We start from the raw sequence: 18950 nt of genomic DNA on the forward strand, positions 1-18950 counted from the left end.
CTGGTTTTTGTATTAGGGTGATGCTGGCTTCATAGAAGGAGCTTGGAAGTGTTCCCTCCTCTTGAATTTTTTGGAATAGTCTGAGGAGGATAGGTTTTAGTTCTTCCTTGAATGTTTGGTAAAACTCCCCTGTAAAGCTGTCTGTCCCTGGGCTTTTGTTTGCCAGAAGCTTCTTGATGACTGCTTCAATATCTTCCATAGTTATTGGCCTATTGAGATGCTTAGATTCTTCCTGACTGAGTTTTGAAAGGTTATATTTTTCTAGGAATATGTCCATTTTCTCTAGGTTGTCCAGTTTTTTGGAATAAAGTTGTTCGTAGTATTTTTTAACAATCCTTTGTATTTCGGTGGGGTCTGTTGTTATTTCACCGCTTTCATTTCTGATTTTGTTTATTTGGGTCCTCTATCTTTGCTTCTTTGTGAGCCTGGCTAGAGGTTCATCACTCTTGTTTATCCTTTCAAGGAACCAGTTCTTGGTTTTGTTGATCTTTTGTATTGTTTCTTTGGTCTCTATGTTGTTTATCTCCACTCTGATTTTTATTATTTCCTTCCTTCTGCTTACACTGGGCTTTTCTTGTTGCTCTCTTTGTAACTCTTTGAGTTGTAGGATTAGGTAATTTATTTCCATTGTTCCTTGTTTTTTTTTGCAGTAGGCTTGTAGAGCTATGAACTTCTCTCTCAAGACTGCTTTCGCTGTGTCCCATAGATTTTGGATTGTTGTGTTTTCATTGTCATTTGTTGCCATGGTGTTTTTTTATTTCTTCCTTGATCTCTCTGGTAACCCAGTCATTGTTTAATAGCATGCTATTTATTCTTCATGTGTTTGATTTTTTTGGATTGTTTTTATTGTAGTTGATTTCCAGTTTGATGCCACTGTGATCTTAGAAGATGCTTGATATGATTTCTATCTTCTTGAATTTGAAGAGACTTTGCTTATGTCCAAGCATATGGTCTATCCTTGAAAATGACCCATTTGCACTTGAGAAGAATGTATATTCTCTTGCTTTGGGGTGAAATGTTCTGAAGACGTCAATTAATTCCATCTGGTCTAGTGAGTCATTTAGGATTGATGTTTCTTTGCTGATTTTTTGTTTAGAGGATTTGTCCAATGGTGATAGTGGGGTATTAAAGTCTCCTACTATGATTGTATTGCTGTCACTCTCTCAATATCTTCTAGGAGTTTTTTTTTTATGTATTTGGGTGCTCCTGAATTGGGTGCATATATGTTTACCAGAGTTATTTCTTCTTGTTGGATTGCTCCCTTTAGTATTATAAAGTGGCTTTTCTTATCTCTTGTTATGTCCTTCACTTTGAGATCTAATTTGTCAGATATAAGTATTGCTACCCCAGCCTTTTTTTCATTTCCATTGGCCTGGAAAACCTTTTTCCATCCCTTCACCCTCAGTCTGTGTGCGTCATTTTTTCTGAGGTGGGTTTCTTGTAGACAGCAGATATATGGGTCTTGTTTTCTTATCCAATCCGTTACCCTATGTCTTTTGAGTGGGGCATTTAATCCATTTACATTTAAAGTTATTATTGATAGGTACTTATTTGTTGCCATTTTTATTCTTTACCCCTGTGTTCCTTCTGTGCTATATATATATATATATATATATTACAGCAGACCCTTTAGCATTTCTTGCATTGCTGGTTTGGTGGTAATAAATTCTCTTAGTCCTTTTTTTGTCTGTGAAGCTCCTGATTTCACCTTCAATTTTGATTGATAGCCTTGCTGGGTACAGTATTCTTGGATTCAGAACCTTCCTTTGCCTGACTTTGTATATTTCATTCCATTCCCTTCTGGCCTGAGGAGTTTCTGTTCAGAAATCAGTTTCTAGTCTGATGGGGGTTCCTTTGTATGTAACTTTCTCTCTCTGGCTGCTTTTAAGATTGTTACTTTGTCATTGGTGTTTGTCAGTTTAATTATAATATGCCTTGGCGTCGGTCTTTTGGGGTTCATTTTGCTTGGGACTGTGTGAGCTTCTTGGATTTGTGTGGGTTTTTTCTTCCCTATATCAGGGAAGTTTTCTGTCATTATTTCTTCACACAGGTTTTCTATTCCTTGCTCAGTTTCCTCTCCTTCTGGAACCCCTATTATGCAGATGTTGTTTTGTTTCATGTTGTCCCAAAGTTCCCTTAGGCTCTCCTCCTGCTTTTTAATGTTTTTTTCTAGAAACTGCTCTACTTGGGCATTTTTTCCCACCTTGTCTTCTAGCTCTGCTTCTTCTAGTCTAGTCTTGATGCTTTCTATTGAGTTCTTTACAGCAACGATGTCATTTTTCATTTCTTCTTGGTTCTTCTTCATTTCCTCTTGGTTCTTACTCATATTGTTGAATTTGACTTCCATTTTCAGACATCTTATGATAGCCGTGGGCAAACTACGGCCCGCGTGCCGGATCCGGCCCGTTTGGCTGTTCTATCCGGCCCACGGAGCCGAAAGAGCGGAGGGTTCTCTTGCTCTCCCCTCCGCTCTTTTATTTTGAATTTATATTAGTTCACACAAACACTCCATCCATGCTTTTGTTCCGGCCCTCCGGTCCAGTTTAAGAACCCATTGTGGCCCTCGAGTCAAAAAGTTTGCCCACCCCTGCCTTATGACCATTTCTCTGAATTCTTTCTCTGACAGGTTGCTTGCCTCCATTTCATTTACTTCCTTTTCTGGTGATGCCTGCTTTTCTTTCATATGCGGGCTGTTTCTTTGTCTCCCCATGGTCTCTTTTCTCCGGATATCTGGTTATGTAGTTCTCTCTCTCTCCTGTGTTGATTTAAAGGCACAAAATACAACACAACCAGGTACAACACACAAGGTACTGAACAGAAATGTATTCACAATATTAAGAACCCCCAATAAAGGTGACCACCAGAGAAAGACAAATTAGGGGATAGGAGAGAAAGAAGAAGAGGAAAAATAAAAAATAAATAAAAATAAATAAAAACGAGTGCCAAAATGAAATTGGGAAAAGGAAAAAAATAGTAAGAGATAAAAGAACAAGACTAAGAAAGAAAAGGGGAACAAACTGTATATATGGGGAGAAAATTCCAAGAGAACAGCCACTAATCCCAGCAAATGCCAGCAACAAGTACCTGGAGATTAATACAAACTACAAACAACAATTAATATCAAGCGAGGTGAGGGAAAACAGAAGCAAAAAAAAACAAACAAAAACAAAGCCAACAAAAACAAACAAACAAAAGAATAAGCAAAACAATCTCACAAAAAAGCATAAAGAATCAATATAATCAACATTCAAGCAAACAACAGCAACATAAGGACAGAGAGAAAAACAATTTTTGGATAGGTAAGACAGAGAAGAGAGAGGTGTGTATGGACTTGGAGCAGGGGATTGTGGATTAGATATATAAGTAGGATGAAATTTTAACAGGGAGTAAACAGAAAGAATAGGGAAAAATCTAAAGCAGGAAAAGGGTAAGAGAAACAGGACACCAAAAGGGGAAAAGTTAGAAAGAACGTGATGGCATAAAGGTAGAGTTGGATAGAGTAAAACGATGCTAAAGGAAAGATGAAAATAGAATGTAGAACACTAATCCCAAAGTAAAATAGAGAGAAAATAAAATGACACTTAAAAAAAAGGTAAAATAGTAGTAGTAATAAATTGAAAACAAAAATGTAATAATTAAAAAGGTAAAATCAAGTGAGGAAAAAAGAAAAAATTACTTTCTTAAGTAAAAGATGAAAAAAATAAAATGTGCAGTAGTGAAGGTCATTTACTTCCTCTGTTGTTCTGTTTGGCATGCCTGTTTTCCAGTCAGGACAATGTTGCAGATCCCTGCGTTCCACGGCTCCTCAGTGTTGTAAGGCAGTCCTGATTTTTAAGCAGGCGGTGTCTTAATTTTTTGTATTCCGTTATTTTTGATTACACAAGAGTCAATTTGTGATTCAGCCCCTGGGTGGCAGTGTTTCTGGATTGACTTCCGGGTCTATATGGCCTCTCTAGCCTGTGCTTAGATCCTGCTTTCCCTGTGGCACTCAATACCGTTTTGTGGGAGTGGGCTGCCCCAGAGCTGGCTCTCTGATGGACACTCCCCACTCTGATCCCCAGGTTCCAGAAAAACAACTTTCCCCTGCTGTCTCTCAGGGTGTCCCCAACTGGGTGATCCTATGTATTGGTCTTATTAATCAGAAGCAAGGATTTGAAGAGGAAAAAGCCCAAGTGTGCGAACAACAGGGCTTCAGGCAAGTCTGCGCAGACCTCCTTTCCCCCTTGGGTCTAAGCAGCTGGCACACTTAAAATTTTTAGGCTGTCCTTTTGCGTCAGATCAGAATGGGTTGCTTTTTAGAGATCCCTTCTGTTAGCAGCTCTGAGGACCCCCTTCCACATTCACGGATCACACCAGCCCCAACTGCCACGGATTTTTCTAGGCACAGACTTCCCCCGGTCCTCCAGCTCCCGCAGTGCGCGTGTTTCTCTCCCCCACCGGGACCAGAGACCTCACCTTATCCCAGGCAAAATCTGTCCTTTTTTTGAGGGAGTATAGAGCTCCTCTGAATCTGCGTGTTTGCGCCAATTGGGGACCGGTGTTCTGGGGACTCGCAGCTGTTCGGTGGTTGCCGCAGTTGTAGATTTTCAAGCTTCCTATAACATCCACTTTCCCCTTCAAGATGGCATGATCTCTGTGTCCGAGCCGGTCGCTCCAGGAGGGGACCCAGCAGCAGTGGGGGCTGCCCGGTCAGGGGAACCCTGTCCAGCAGTCCCCCACCTTCTCCTGGAGTACAGCTGTCCCTTAACTCGCAAACAAATACTCCCTGTGCGACCCTCAGCTGTTCTTTCAATCTGCTCTGGGACAAGGTTTGGGACCCGTCTGTCTATTCCGCCACCATTTTTCTTTCCCAAGGTTTTGTGACTTTCAATGTGCAGCATGACATCACTCAAAGTCTAGCCTAGAATCGCAGCCTCTGAGCCAAACCTCCACACTTGGAGAGCACAGCCTAGCCCCACATAGCTGAACCTATCACCAAAGGGCCGAGCCTCGCTCAGGGAGAATACAGGCAAAGTCTTAAGCAATGGCAGACTTGGCCCTGGGCCTCTCTCTCAGCGAGTCTTAGGAGGCCCTTTGAACACTACTCCCTTGGTCTCTCTATCAGAGATTCCTAATAAGGCCCAGGGCCCTGTCAACCTTGGCCCTGGGCCTCTCTTAGAGACTGCTAAAGAGTCAGTAAGTTTTTAGGGGCCAAGCCCCATAGAGATCCAGGGTCCCTAGAGGACTGAAGGGGCAAGATTTCTGGCTGTGGTCCACTTGGGTATCACTGGTGGCTTCCATTCCCTCCTTAGGCCTAAGCAGTCCTAACCTTAAGAGCCAGATAGTGAGGGTAAGGTGCTGTACTCATGCTGATGATGGCCTGTGACTTTTCTGAAAGAGTTATCTGGGTTTCAAAAAGGAAGTTCTTAACTATGGGCCACTAAGTTACCATGCAACCTGGCTGTCTGTTGTGACCTGGGTGAGATGTCACTCACGAAGTCCGAAAGAGGCCACACACAGGAAGACTACATGAATTTAAAATAGTACATACATGACGGGACCTTGGAGGATCAGAGCTGTTATATAAGAGGTGGCCCAATTGCCCTTGGGCCCTACTGCCCAACAACAATTCCTTCTTTCAGCCTAGATTTGTGGGCTCATGGAAGGCTCCCTATGACCTGCTGACAGAGGAAGGAAAGTTGTGGAGTGGCTTTGCATGATGTCAATATCCAACCAGAAACTGCACTGCTGCGATACAACAGGCTATTCTGGATATTTGTGAAGGACAGTGGTAATGAAACCATAGCAATGGGCAGAGCTTGGGGCCTCATTCTCTTTGTTTAGATGACAAATGACCAGATTTGCAATCAGATTCTGATTCATGGCTCCAGCCATGATCTTGCAATTGTAGTCAGAGACATGAAAGACACATTATTGGAAGATCATTCCCAATGACATTTGGGCAGAAGTTTCTTAGACAGTTCTCAAAGAATGGGCATGAAATACAGATATTTGTGTCATATATACTGTTTATAACAGTGAATTCTCACAGTTGAGGATTTCATTAATCAAGAATATAAAGTGGTCCTAGAAGGTTTGGCTCAGTGGGTAGAGCATCGGCTTGTGGACAGAAGGGTCCTGGGTTCGATTCTGGTCAAGGGAATATGCGAAGGTTGCAGGCTCAATCCCCAGTAGGATGCATGCAGGAGGCAGCAAATCAATGATTCTCTCTCATCTTGATGTTTCTATCTCTGTCTCTCCCTCTCCCTTCCTCTCTGAAATAAATAAAAAAATATATCTATTTTAAAAAATAAGATAAAGTGGCACATTCTATATGTTCCCTCATATATGGAATGTAAAACCACAAACAAACAAACAAGCAAAACCTCCCACATAAAGATGAAATCATGGTGGGTACAAGAGGGAATAAACATGAAGGAGGAAAGGAGGTGAAGGGGTCAAATACAAGAGGACAGAGGAGGCTAGACTTTGGGAGGTGAGCACATAATGGATTATGCTATGTCGTACTACAGAGTCATAATATGACATTTATTTAATATTATTAACCACATTACCTCCCACTCTTGTTCATGAAAAGAAGGTATTTTTCTGTTTTTGGATAAACATATTTTTGTTTATCTACAATTTGTTCAACCAGAATGAGGATAATCACCTGAGACTTGGTAATAGAACATGGGCAGCATGGTGTTAGCCATCAGACGGTTAGTGAGGAGGAGTGCTTAGAAAAATAAATAAAAAAGATTCATAATGTTATCAAACCCAGCTCTGAATCCAGACTCCTGCCAAGCAAGGCAATTTCCAAGTACTGGGCTACAGCTTCAGTAGCTGGGGAGTGAAGAGCACTGGGCAATCCAATGGGTTTCCTGCATTCTAGTTCCCATGTCTGTGGTGATAACATAGATTCTGAAAAATTTCCAAGTGGTCCCCTGCAGCAGACAAGGATATGCTCTTGCTCATCACTTAATTTATATCCAGAATCAGATTGAAGAGATTCAGGACATGAACAGATTATTCTTTTTCAATGGCTCAACAAAATATGAGGAAAATTGGAAAGGTTCCTAGTACAGTTGTAACTAATAAGGAAGGAAACTAGAATAATTCATGATTTGTCATGGACAGGAAAAGTGTGCAAAAAAGAGGAAGCACACAAGGGTAATAATGGCAGTGATGTCTCCTGTGGCAGTTGCCAACTTGAATAAATGCAACTCTCAGCAGGACATTAAAGGTGAAGGATGAAATGTGAGACTTGAGGAAATGTGCTACTCTTTGGAAGAACTACACGAGTATAATAATTTACGCAAGCAGGAAAGTATAGAATATGTGTGGAAATAATTAATGTTGGGAAAAATGTTACAAGGTACATAAATTTGGATGAGAGGGAATGTATTAATTTTAGCTCACCAGACAGAGACTCTGTATTTAAATTTTCAGAGTGGGTGATTAGAAAAGGCTCTAAAAGCTTATAGGGATGATTGGCTGACAAATGCATTGAATCATGGCCCAATAAATGTGACATGGAAATGCCCACTGTCTCTTGTTTTAATAAAGAAAAAGCAGTTCAAAATTTTATGGAGGGGAGAATGTTAGAGTGGATTGGTCATAAGAGTCCTATTCCAAACTCTGTGCATGTACACCTGGCATAACTTTCACCAATACATTGCAAAATATATTTAAGAGTGGAAATGGCATGAAGACCCACACCAAGACACGTCGTAATTACAATGGCAATTGTTAACGACAGAGAGAGAATTTTTTTAAATTTCTTTATTGATTAAGGTGTTACATATGTGTCCTCATTCCCCCATTACCCCCAACCCCCCATTCATCCCCTTACCCCCCCTGTTGTCTGTGTCCATTGATTAGGCTTATATGCATGCATGTAAGTCCTTTGGTTAATCTCCTCCCCTTACCCCCACCGTCCCCTACCTTCCCTGAGGTTTGACGTTCTGATCGATGTTTCTCTGTCTCTGGATCTGTTTTTGTTCATCAGTTTATGTTGTTCATTATATTCCATAAATGAGTGAGATCATGTGATATTTATCTTCCTCTGCCTGGCTTATTTCACTTAGTATAATGCTCTTCAGCTCCATCCATGTTGTTGCAAATGGTAAGAACTCCTTTTTTACTGCAGGTAGTATTCCATTGTGTATGTACCACAGGTTTTTAATCCACTCATCTGCTGATGGGCACTTAGGCTGTTTCCAAATCTTAGCTATGGTGAATTGTGCTGCTATGAACATAGGGGTGCATATATCCTTTCTGATTAGTGTTTCTAGTTTACAAAGAGAGAATCTTAAAGGCTGCAAGAGAGAGACAGAAAGCTATGTACAAGGGATCTCCCATTAGATTATAAAATGATTTCTCAACAGAAATATATCAGGACAGAAAGGAATGGAAGGAAGTTTACAAAGTGACACAAAGCAAGGGACTGAATACAAGAATATTACATTCAGCAAGGCTATCATTCAAAATTGAAGGGAATTTATCACCACCAAGCCAGCAATGCAATAAATGCTAAAGGGAATGGTATAAAAATAAGAAATAAAAAGGGAAGGAGGAACACAGGCACAAAAAATAAAAATGGCTACAAACAACTACCTATCAATAATAACTTTAAACATAAACAGACTAAATTATCCAATCAAAAGATATTGAGTGGCTGAATAGATAAGAAAACATGACCCATACATTTTCTGTCTACAAGAGACCCACCTTAGAACAAGGGACTCACACAGACTGAACGTGAAAGGATGGGAAAATATCTTCCAGGCAAATGGAAATGAAAAAAAAAAAACACAGCTGGGGTAGCAATACTTATATATCACAAAATATACCTCAAAGTAAATGCCATAACAAGTGATAAAGAAGGCCGCTTCATAATACTAAAGGGATCGGTACTACAAGAGGATATAACCCTGATAAACATACATGCACCCAATACAGGAGCACCCAAATACATTTAAAAAAAAACCTCCTCGAAGATATCAAGGAAGAGATTGACAACAATACAATCATAGTAGGGGACTCTAATACCCCATTGACGTCACTGGATAAATCATCTAAACAAAAAAAATCAGTAAAGGAACAGCAATCCTAAATGACTCACTAGATCACATGGACTTAATTGACATCTGCAGAACATTTCATCCCAAAGCCAGTAAATATACATTCTTCTCAAGTGCACATGGGACATATTCAAAGATAGACCACATATTGGGTCACAGGCAAAGTCTCTTCACATTCAAGAAGATTGAAATTATATCAAGCATCTTCTCAGACCACAATGGCATAATATTAGAAATAAACTACAATAAAAACAATTAAAAAATCAAACACTTGGAAGCTGAATAGCATACTATTAAACAATGATTGGGTTACCAAAGAGATCAAAGAAGAAATTAAAAACATCCTGGAAACAAATGATAATGAAAACACAACAATCCAAAATCTATGGGACACAGTGAAAGCAGTCCTGAGAGGGAAGTTTATAGCTCTACAGGCCTACCTTTAAAACAAGAAAAAAATGATAATAAATCATCTAACTCTACAACTTAAAGAATTAGAACAACAAGAAAAGCCCAGAGTGAGCAGAAGGGAGATAATAAAGATCAGAGCAGAAATACATGGCACAGAGACGCAAAAAAACAATAGAAAAGATCAATGAAACCAAGAGCTCTTTCTTTGAAAGTATACACTAAATGGATGAACCTCCAGCCAGGCTCATCAAGAAGCAAAGAGAGAGGATCCAAATAAACAAGATCAGAAATGAAAGAGGTGAAATAACAACAGACCCCACGGAAATACAAAGTATCCTATATAATAAAGAGCTAATACGCAAATGGTCATCATGCGGTCATGCCATCACACCATCACACCAGGGCCGGAGGACTTGAGGCCAGGCCGGGGGACCTGAGGCCATGCCCCCTGCCCAGTGCTGAGGCTAGGGGACTAGAGGCCAGGTTGGGGACCAGAGGCTGCGCCGGGGGACCTGAGGCCATACCCCCACCCAGCGGGGCTTGATGGGGCACCTTAGGCTGTGCCTCCTGCCCAGTGCCGGGCTGGGGAACCTGAGGCTGCAACTCCAGCCAATGTGGGGTTTGATGGGGGTGGGGTCAGTGAGTCTGGGTCTCGAGTGATTTCAAGGCACACATGGGTGGGTGGGGACTTGAGACTGGGGCTTGTGGCATGCCACAGATACTGACAGGAGGAAGATTTGAGATTTCCATATACATTTTACTAATTTTCTTTCATCTCTGATACTTCTATTATAGAGAAAGGTCAAATAGCAATATTAAAATATTTCCTCTACTTAATTCCCTTTTAATGTGCATGAATTTCATGCAACAGGCCACTAGTTGTAAAAAAAATACTATGAACAACTATTCCAACAAACTGGACAACTTAGAGAAAATGGACATATTCCTAGAAAAATACAACCTTCCAAAACTCAATCAGGAAGAATCCAAAAATCTCAATAGGCTGATAACTATGGAGGAAATCGAAGCAGTCATCAAAAAGCTTCCAGCAAACAAAAGCCCAGGTCCAGGCGGGTTCGCAGGGGAGTTTTACCAAACATTTAAGAAGAACTAAAACCTATCCTCCTCAGACTATTCCAAAAAATTAAAGAGGAAGCAACACTTCCAAGCTCATTCTATGAAGCCAACATTACCCTAATACCAAAACCAGATAAAGACACCACAAAGAAAGAGAATTATAGGCCAATATCCCTCATGAACATAGATGCCAAAATCCTCTACAAAATTGTAACAAATCAGATCCAGCATTACATCAGAAAAATTTATACATCATGACCAAGTAGGATTTATCACAGGGATGCAAGGATGGTACAATATCCACAAATCAATAAACATAATACATCACACAGACAAATTGAGAGATAAAAGTCACATCGTCATATCAATTGATGCAGAAAAAGCGCTTGACAAAATCTAACAGTCTTTCTTGATAAAAACCCTCAGCAAAGTGGGAATAGAGGGATCATACATCAACATAATAAAAGCCTTCCTTATACAACAAACCTCAGCCAACAGCATACTCAATGGGCAAAAACTGAAACCATTTCCCCTAAGAACAGGAACAAGACAGGGATGCGCACTGTCACCACTCCTGTTCCACATAGTACCAGAAGTGCTAGTCATAGCAATTAGACAAGAAGAAGAAATAAATGATATCCAATTTGGAAAAGGATACATAAAACTGTCATTACTCACAGGTGACATTATGCTGTACGTAAAAAAACCCAAAGACTCCATAAAAAATTTTGAGACTTAATATATAAATTTGGCAATGTAGCAGGATACAAAATTAATGCCAAGAAATCTATGGAATTTTTATACACCAATAGTGAACTTACAGAAAGAGAGGTTTAAAAAATCCCATTTACCATTGCACCAAAAACATTAAGATAACCTAGGAACAAACTTAACTGAGGAGGTAAAAGACCTGTACTCAGAAAACTACAGGACACTGAAAAAAGCGATAGAGGAAGACATAAACAGATGGAAGAACATACCATAGAATCAACATCATTAAAATGTCCATACTACCCAAAGCAATCTATAGATTCAATGCACTCCCCATTAAAATACTAACAGCGTATTTCACAGTCCTAAAACGAACTCTTCAAAAATTCATCTGGGATTAAAAAAAATAAAAGACTCCAAATAGCTGCAGCAATCCTGAGAAAGAAAAACAAAGTAGGAGGGATCTCAATACCAGATATCAAGCTGTATTACAAACTCACTGCTCTCAAAACTCCCTGGGACTGGCACAAGAAGAGACATATAGATCAATGGAACAGAACAGAGAACCCAGAAATCGACCCAAGCCATTATGTTCAACTAATATTTGACAAAGGAGGCAAGAGCATACAATGAAGTCAAAACAGTCTCTTCAATAAATGGTGTTGGGGAAATTGGACAGATAAATGCAATAAAATGAAACTAGACAATCAACTTACATCATACACAAAAATAAACTCAAAATGGATAAAGGACTTAAATGTAAGATAGGAAACCATAAAAATCTTAGAGGAATCCACAGGCAGCAAAATCTCAGACATATGCCAAAGCAATATCTTCACTGATATAGCTCCTAGGGCAATGGAAACTAAAGAGAAAATAAACAAATGGGACTACATCAAAATAAAAAGCTTTTGCACAGCAAAAGAAACCATCAACAAAACAACAAGAAAGCCCACTGCATGGAAGAACATATTTGCCAATGTTATCACCGATAAGAGTTTTATCTCCAACATTTACAGGGAACTCATACAAATTAACAAAAGGAAGACAAACGACCCAATCAAAAAATGGGCAACAGATCTAAATAGATATTTTTCATAAGAGGACAGAAGGAAGGCCAGGAGACATATGAAAACATGCTCAAAGTCACTAATCCTCTGAGAGATGCAAATCAAAACGACAATGAGGTACCATCTCACACCTGTCAGAATGGCTATCATCAACAAATCAACAAATGACAAGTGTTGGCAAGGATGCGGAGAAAAAGGAAGCCTCATGCACTGCTGGTGATTAGGCAGACTGGTGCAGCCACTGTGGAGAACAGTATGGAGTTTCCTCAAAAAACTAAAAATGGAACTCCCATTTGACCCAGTGATCCCACTTCTAGGACTATATTCCAAGAAACTAGAAACACCAATCAGAAAGGATATATGCACCCCTATGTTCATAGCAGAACAATTTACAATAGCTAAGATTTAGAAACAGCCTAAGTGCCCATCAGCAGATAAGTGGATTAAAAAACCGTGGTACAGAGTTTGCACCATCTTGAACGGGAAAGTGGAGCTTATCGGAAGCCTGAGAATCCACAACTGCGGCACCCACGGAACAGCTGCGAGCCCCAGAACACCGCTCCCCAATTGGCGCAAACACACGGATTCAGAGGAGCTCTACACTCACCACGGAAAGGTCAGATTTTGCCTGGGATAAGGTGAGGTCTCTGGTCCCTGCGGGAGAGAGGAACGCACGTTTTGCGGGAGCTGGAGGACCAGGGATGTCTGTGCCTAGAAAAATCCGTGGCTGTTGGGGCTGGCGTGATCTGTGAATGTGGAAGGGGGTCCTCAGAGCTGCTAACAGAAGGGCTCTCTAAAAAGCAACCCATTTTGATCTGGCGTGCAGGGACACCCTGGGAATTTCAGGGGTGTGCCGGCTGCCCAGAGTTACGTGCAGCCCCGGAGTTTGCACACTTGGGCTTTTTCCTCTTCAAATCCTTGCTTCTGATTGCTAAGCCCAGTACATGGGATCGCCCAGTTGGGGACACCCTGGGAGACTGCAGGGGAAGGTGTTTTTCTGGAACCTGGGGATCGGAGCAGGGAGTGACCATTGGAGAGCCAGCTCTGAGGCAGCCCACTCCCACAAACCGGTAGTGAGTGCTACAGAGAAAGAAGGCTCTAACACTGCCTAGAGAGGCCATATATAGACCCAGAAGTCAATCCAGTAACACTGCCGCCCAGGGGCTGAATCACAAATTGACTCTTGTGTAATCAAAAATAAAGGAATACGAGAAATTAAGACACACCGCCTGCTTAAAATCAGGACTGGCTTACAACACTGAAGAGCAGTGGAACGCAGGGAACTGCAATACTGTCCGAACTGAGAAACAGGTGTGCCAAACAGAACAAAAGAGGAAGTGAATGACCTTCACTACTCCATATTTTATTTTTATTTTTTATTTTTTTATTTTCATTTTTTGCATCTTTTACTCAAGAAACTAATTTTTTTCCTTTTTTCCTCACTTGATTTTACCTTTTTAATTATTACATTTTTATTTTCAATCCGTATTATTACTACTGCTATTTTATCTTTTTTTCTTTAAAGCGTCATTTTATTTTCTCTTCATTTTATTTTGGGATTAGTGTTCTACATTCTATTTTCATCTTTCCTTTAGCATCGTTTTACTCTATCTCAACTCTACCTTTATGCCATCACTCTCTTCCTAACCTTCCACTTTTCGGTGTCCTGTTTATCTTACCCCTTTCCTGCTTTAGATTTTCCCTATTCTTTCTGTTTACCCCTTGTTAAAATTTCACCCTACTTACATATCTAATCTCCAATAACCTGCTCCAAGTCCATACACACCTCTCTCTTCGCTGTCTTAACTATCCAAAAAATTGTTTTTCTCTCTGTCCTTTTGTTGTTGTTCGCTTGAATGTAGATTATATCAAATTTTTATGCTTTTTTGTGAGATTGTTTTGCTTATTCTTCTTTTGTTTGTTTATTTTTTTGTTTGTTTTGTGCTTCTGTTTTCCCTTGCCTCACTCAATATTAGTTAGTGTTGTAGTTTGTATTAATCCCCAGGTACTTGTTGCTGGCATTTGCTGGGATTAGTGATTGTTCTATTGGAGTTTTATCCCCAATATATATATAGTTTGTTCCCCTTTCTCTCTTAGTCTCTTTCTTGTCTCTCTTACTTTTTTTTTCCTTTTCCCAATTTCATTTTGACACTCCTTTTTTTTCTTTTCCTTTCTTTCTTTTTCCTCTTATTCTTTCTCTCCTATCCCCTAATTTGCCTTTCTCTGGTGGTCACCTTTATTGGAGGTTATTAATATCGTGAATACATTTCTGTTCAGTGCCTTGTGTGTTGTACCTGGTAGTGCTGTATTTTGTGCCTTTAAATCAACGCAGGAGAGAGAGAACTACATAACCAGACACCCAGAGAAGAGAGACCATGGGGAGACAAAGAAACAGCCCGCATATGAAAGAAAAGCAGGCATCACCAGAAAAGGAAGTAAACGAAATGCAGGCAAGCAACGTTCCAGAAAAAGAATTCAGAGAAATGGTCATAAGGTGGCTGAAAAGAATGGAAGACAAATTCGACAATATGAGCAAGAACCAAGAGGAAATGAAGAAGAACCAAGAAGAAATGAAAAATGACATCGCTGCTGTAAAGAACTCAATAGAAAGCATCAAGAGTAGACTAGAAGAAGCAGAGGACCGCATCAGTGAGCTAGAAGACAAGATGGGAGAAAATACCCAAGTAGAGCAACTTCTAGAAAAAAAAAATTAAAAGGCAGGAGGAGAGCCTAAGGGAACTTTGGGACAACACAAAACAAAAAAATATCCGCATAATAGGGGTCCAGAAGGAGAGGAAGCTGAGCAAGGAATAGAAAACCTGTGTGAAGAAATAATGACAGAAAATTTCCCTGATATAGGGAAGAAAAAACCCACACAAATCCAAGAAGCTCACAGCTCCCAAGCAAAATGAACCCCAAAAGACCGACGCCAAGGCACATTATAATTAAATTGGCAAACACCAACGACAAAGTAAGAATCTTAAAAATGGCAAGAGAGAGACAGAAAGTTACATACAAAGGAACCACCATCAGACTAGAAACTGATTTTTGAACAGAAACTCCTCAGGCCAGAAGGGAATGGAATGAAATATACAAAGTCATGCAAAGGAAGGGTCTGAATCCAAGAATACTGTACCCAGCAAGGCTATCAATCAAAATTGAAGGTGAAATCAGGAGCTTCACAGACAAAAAAAGACTAAGGGAATTTATTACCATCAAACCAGCAATGCAAGAAATGCTAAAGGGTCTGCTGTAAAAAAAAAAAAAATAGGAAGCGAAGAAGGAACACGGGGGTAAAGAATAAAAATGGCGACAAATAAGTACCTATCAATAATAACTTTAAATGTAAACGGATTAAATGCCCCAATCAAAAGACATAGGGTAACAGATTGGATAAGAAAACAAGACCCATATATCTGCTGTCTACAAGAAACCCACCTCAGAAAAAAAGACGCACACAGGCTGAGTGTGAAGGGATGGAAAAAGGTTTTCTAGGCAAATGGAAATGAAAAAAAAGCTGGGGTAGCCATACTTATATCTGACAAATTAGATCTCAAAGTGAAGGACATAACAAGAGATAAAGAAGGCCACTTCATAATACTAAAGGGAGCAATCCAACAAGAAGAAATAACTCTAGTATACATATATGCACCCAATGCAGGAGCACCCAAATACATAAAAAAAAACTCCTGGAGGATATCAAGAGAGAGATTGACAGCAATACAATCATAGTAGGAGACTTTAATACCCCACTATCACCATTGGACAAATCCTCTAAACAAAAAATCAGCAAAGAAACATCAATCCTAAATGACTCACTAGACCAGATGGAATTAATTGACATCTTCAGAACATTTCACCCCAAAGCCACAGAATATACATTCTTCTCAAGTGCACATGGGTCATTTTCAAAGATAGACCATATGTTGGGACATAGGCAAAGTCTCTTCAAATTCAAGAAGATAGAAATCATATCAAGCATCTTCTTAGACAACAGTGGCATAAAACTAGAAATCAACTACAATAAAAACAACCCAAAGAAATCAAACACATGGAGACTAAACAGCATGCTATTAAACAATGACTGGGTTACCAGAGAGATCAAAGAAGAAATAAAAAACACCATGGTTGCCGAAACCGGTTTGGCTCAGTGGATAGAGCGTCGGCCTGCGGACTGAAGGGTCCTGGGTTCGATTCCGGTCAAGGGCATGTGCCTTGGTTGCGGGCACATCCTCAGTGGGAGGTGTGCAGGAGGCAGCTGATCGATGTTTCTCTCTCATCGATGTTTCTGGATCTCTATCCCTCTCCCTTCCTCTCTGTGAAATACCAATAAAATATATTAAAAAACAAACAAACAAAAAAAAAACACCATGGCAACAATGACAATGAAAACACTACAATCCAAAATCTATGGGACACAGCGAAAGCAGTCCTGAGAGGGAAGTTCATAGCTCTAAAAGCCTACTGCAAAAAACAGGAAAAAAGGGTAATAAATTACCTAACCCCACAACTCAAAGAGTTAGAAAAAGAGCAATAAGAAAAGCCCAGTGTAAGCAGAAGGAAGGAAATAATAAAGATCAGAGCACAGATAAACGACATAGAGACCAAAGAAACAATACAAAAGATCAACAAAACCAAGCGCTGGTTCTTTGAAAGAATAAACAAGATTGATGAACCTCTAGCCAGGCTCACCAAGAAGCAAAGAGAGAGGACCCAAATAAACAAAATCAGAAATGAAAGAGGTGAAATAACAACAGATCCCGCCAAAATACAAAGGATTGTTAAAAAATACTACGAACAACTCTATTCCAACAAACTGGACAACCTGGAGGAAATGGACATATTCCTAGAAAAATATAACCTTCCAAAACTCAATCAGGAAGAATCTAAACAGCTCAATATGCCAGTAACTATGGAAGAAATTGAAGCAGTCATCAAAGAGCTTCCGGCAAACAAAATCCCGGGGACAGATGGCTTCACAGGAGAGTTTTACCAAACATTCAAGGAAGAACTAAAACCTATCCTCCTCAGACTATTCCAAAAAATTCAAGAGGAAGGAACACTTCCAAGCTCCTTCTATGAAGACAGCATCACCCTAATACCAAAACCAGATAAAGACAACACAATGAAGGAGAATTACAGGCCAATATCCCTCATGAACGTAGATGCCAAAATCCTCAACAAAATTCTAGCAAATCGGATCTGGCAGTACATCAGAAAGATCATACACCATGACCAAGTAGGGTTTATCCCAGGAATGCAAGGATGGTACAATATCCGCAAATTAATAAACGTGTTACATCACATAAACAAATTGAGAGAGAAAATCACATAGTCATATCAATGGATGCAGAAAAAGCATATGACAAAATCCAACCTCCTTTCTTAATAAAAAGTCTTAGCAAGGTGGGAACAGAAGGATCATACCTCAACATAATAAAAGCTATATATGATAAACCCACAGCTAACATCAAACTCAATGGGCAAAAACTAAAACCATTTCCCCTAAGAACAGCAAGAAGGCAGGGATGCCCACTCTCACCACTCCTGTTTGACATAGTACTGGAAGTATTAGCCATTGCAATTAGACAAGAAGAAGAAATAAAAGGCATCCAAATTGGAAAAGAAGAAGTAAAGCTGTCCTTATTTGCAGATGACATGATATTGTATATACAAAACCCGAAAGACTCCATCAAAAAACTAACAGACTTAATAAATGAATTCGGCAATGTAGCAGGATACAAAATTAATGCTAAGAAGTCTATGGCATTTCTATACACCAATAGTGAACTTACAGAAAGAGAGACTGAAAAAGCAATCCCATTTACCATCGCACCAAAAAAATTAAGATACTGCCCTAACCGGTTTGGCTCAGTCGATAGAGCGTCGGCCTGCGGACTCAAGGGTCCCAGGTTTGATTCTGGCCAAGGGCATGTACCTTGGTTGCAGGCACATACCCAGTGGGGAGTGTGCAGGGGGCAGTTGATCGATGTTTCTCTCTCACTGATGTTTCTGACTCTCTATCCTTCTCCCTTCCTCTCTGTAAAAAATCAATAAAATATATTTTAAAAAATTAAGATACTTAGGAATAAACCTAACCAAGGAGGTAAAAGACCTATATGTGGAAAACTACAGGACACTGAAAAAAGAGATAGAGGAAGACTTAAACAGATGGAAGAACATACCATGTTCACGGATTGGTAGAATCAACATCATTAAAATGTCCATACTACCCAAAGCAATCTATAGATTCAATGCACTCCCCATTAAAATAACAACGGCATATTTCACAGACCTAGGAAGAACTCTGCAAAAATTCATCTGGAATAAAAAAAAAAGACCCCGAATAACCACAGCAATCATGAGAAAGAAGAATAAAGTAAGAGGGCTCTCAATACCAGATTTCATGCTGTATTACAAAGCCACTGTCCTCAAAACAGCCTGGTACTGGCACAAGAACAGACATATAGATCAATGGAATAGCATAGAGAATCCAGATATCGACCCAAACCACTATGCACAATTAATATTTGACAAAGGAGGCATGAGCATACAATGGAGTCAAGACAGTCTCTTCAATAAATGGTGTTGGGAAAATTGGACAGATACATGCAAA

This window comes from Plecotus auritus, assembly GCF_963455305.1.
Source record: "Plecotus auritus genome assembly, chromosome: 7".
NCBI lineage: Eukaryota > Metazoa > Chordata > Mammalia > Chiroptera > Vespertilionidae > Plecotus > Plecotus auritus.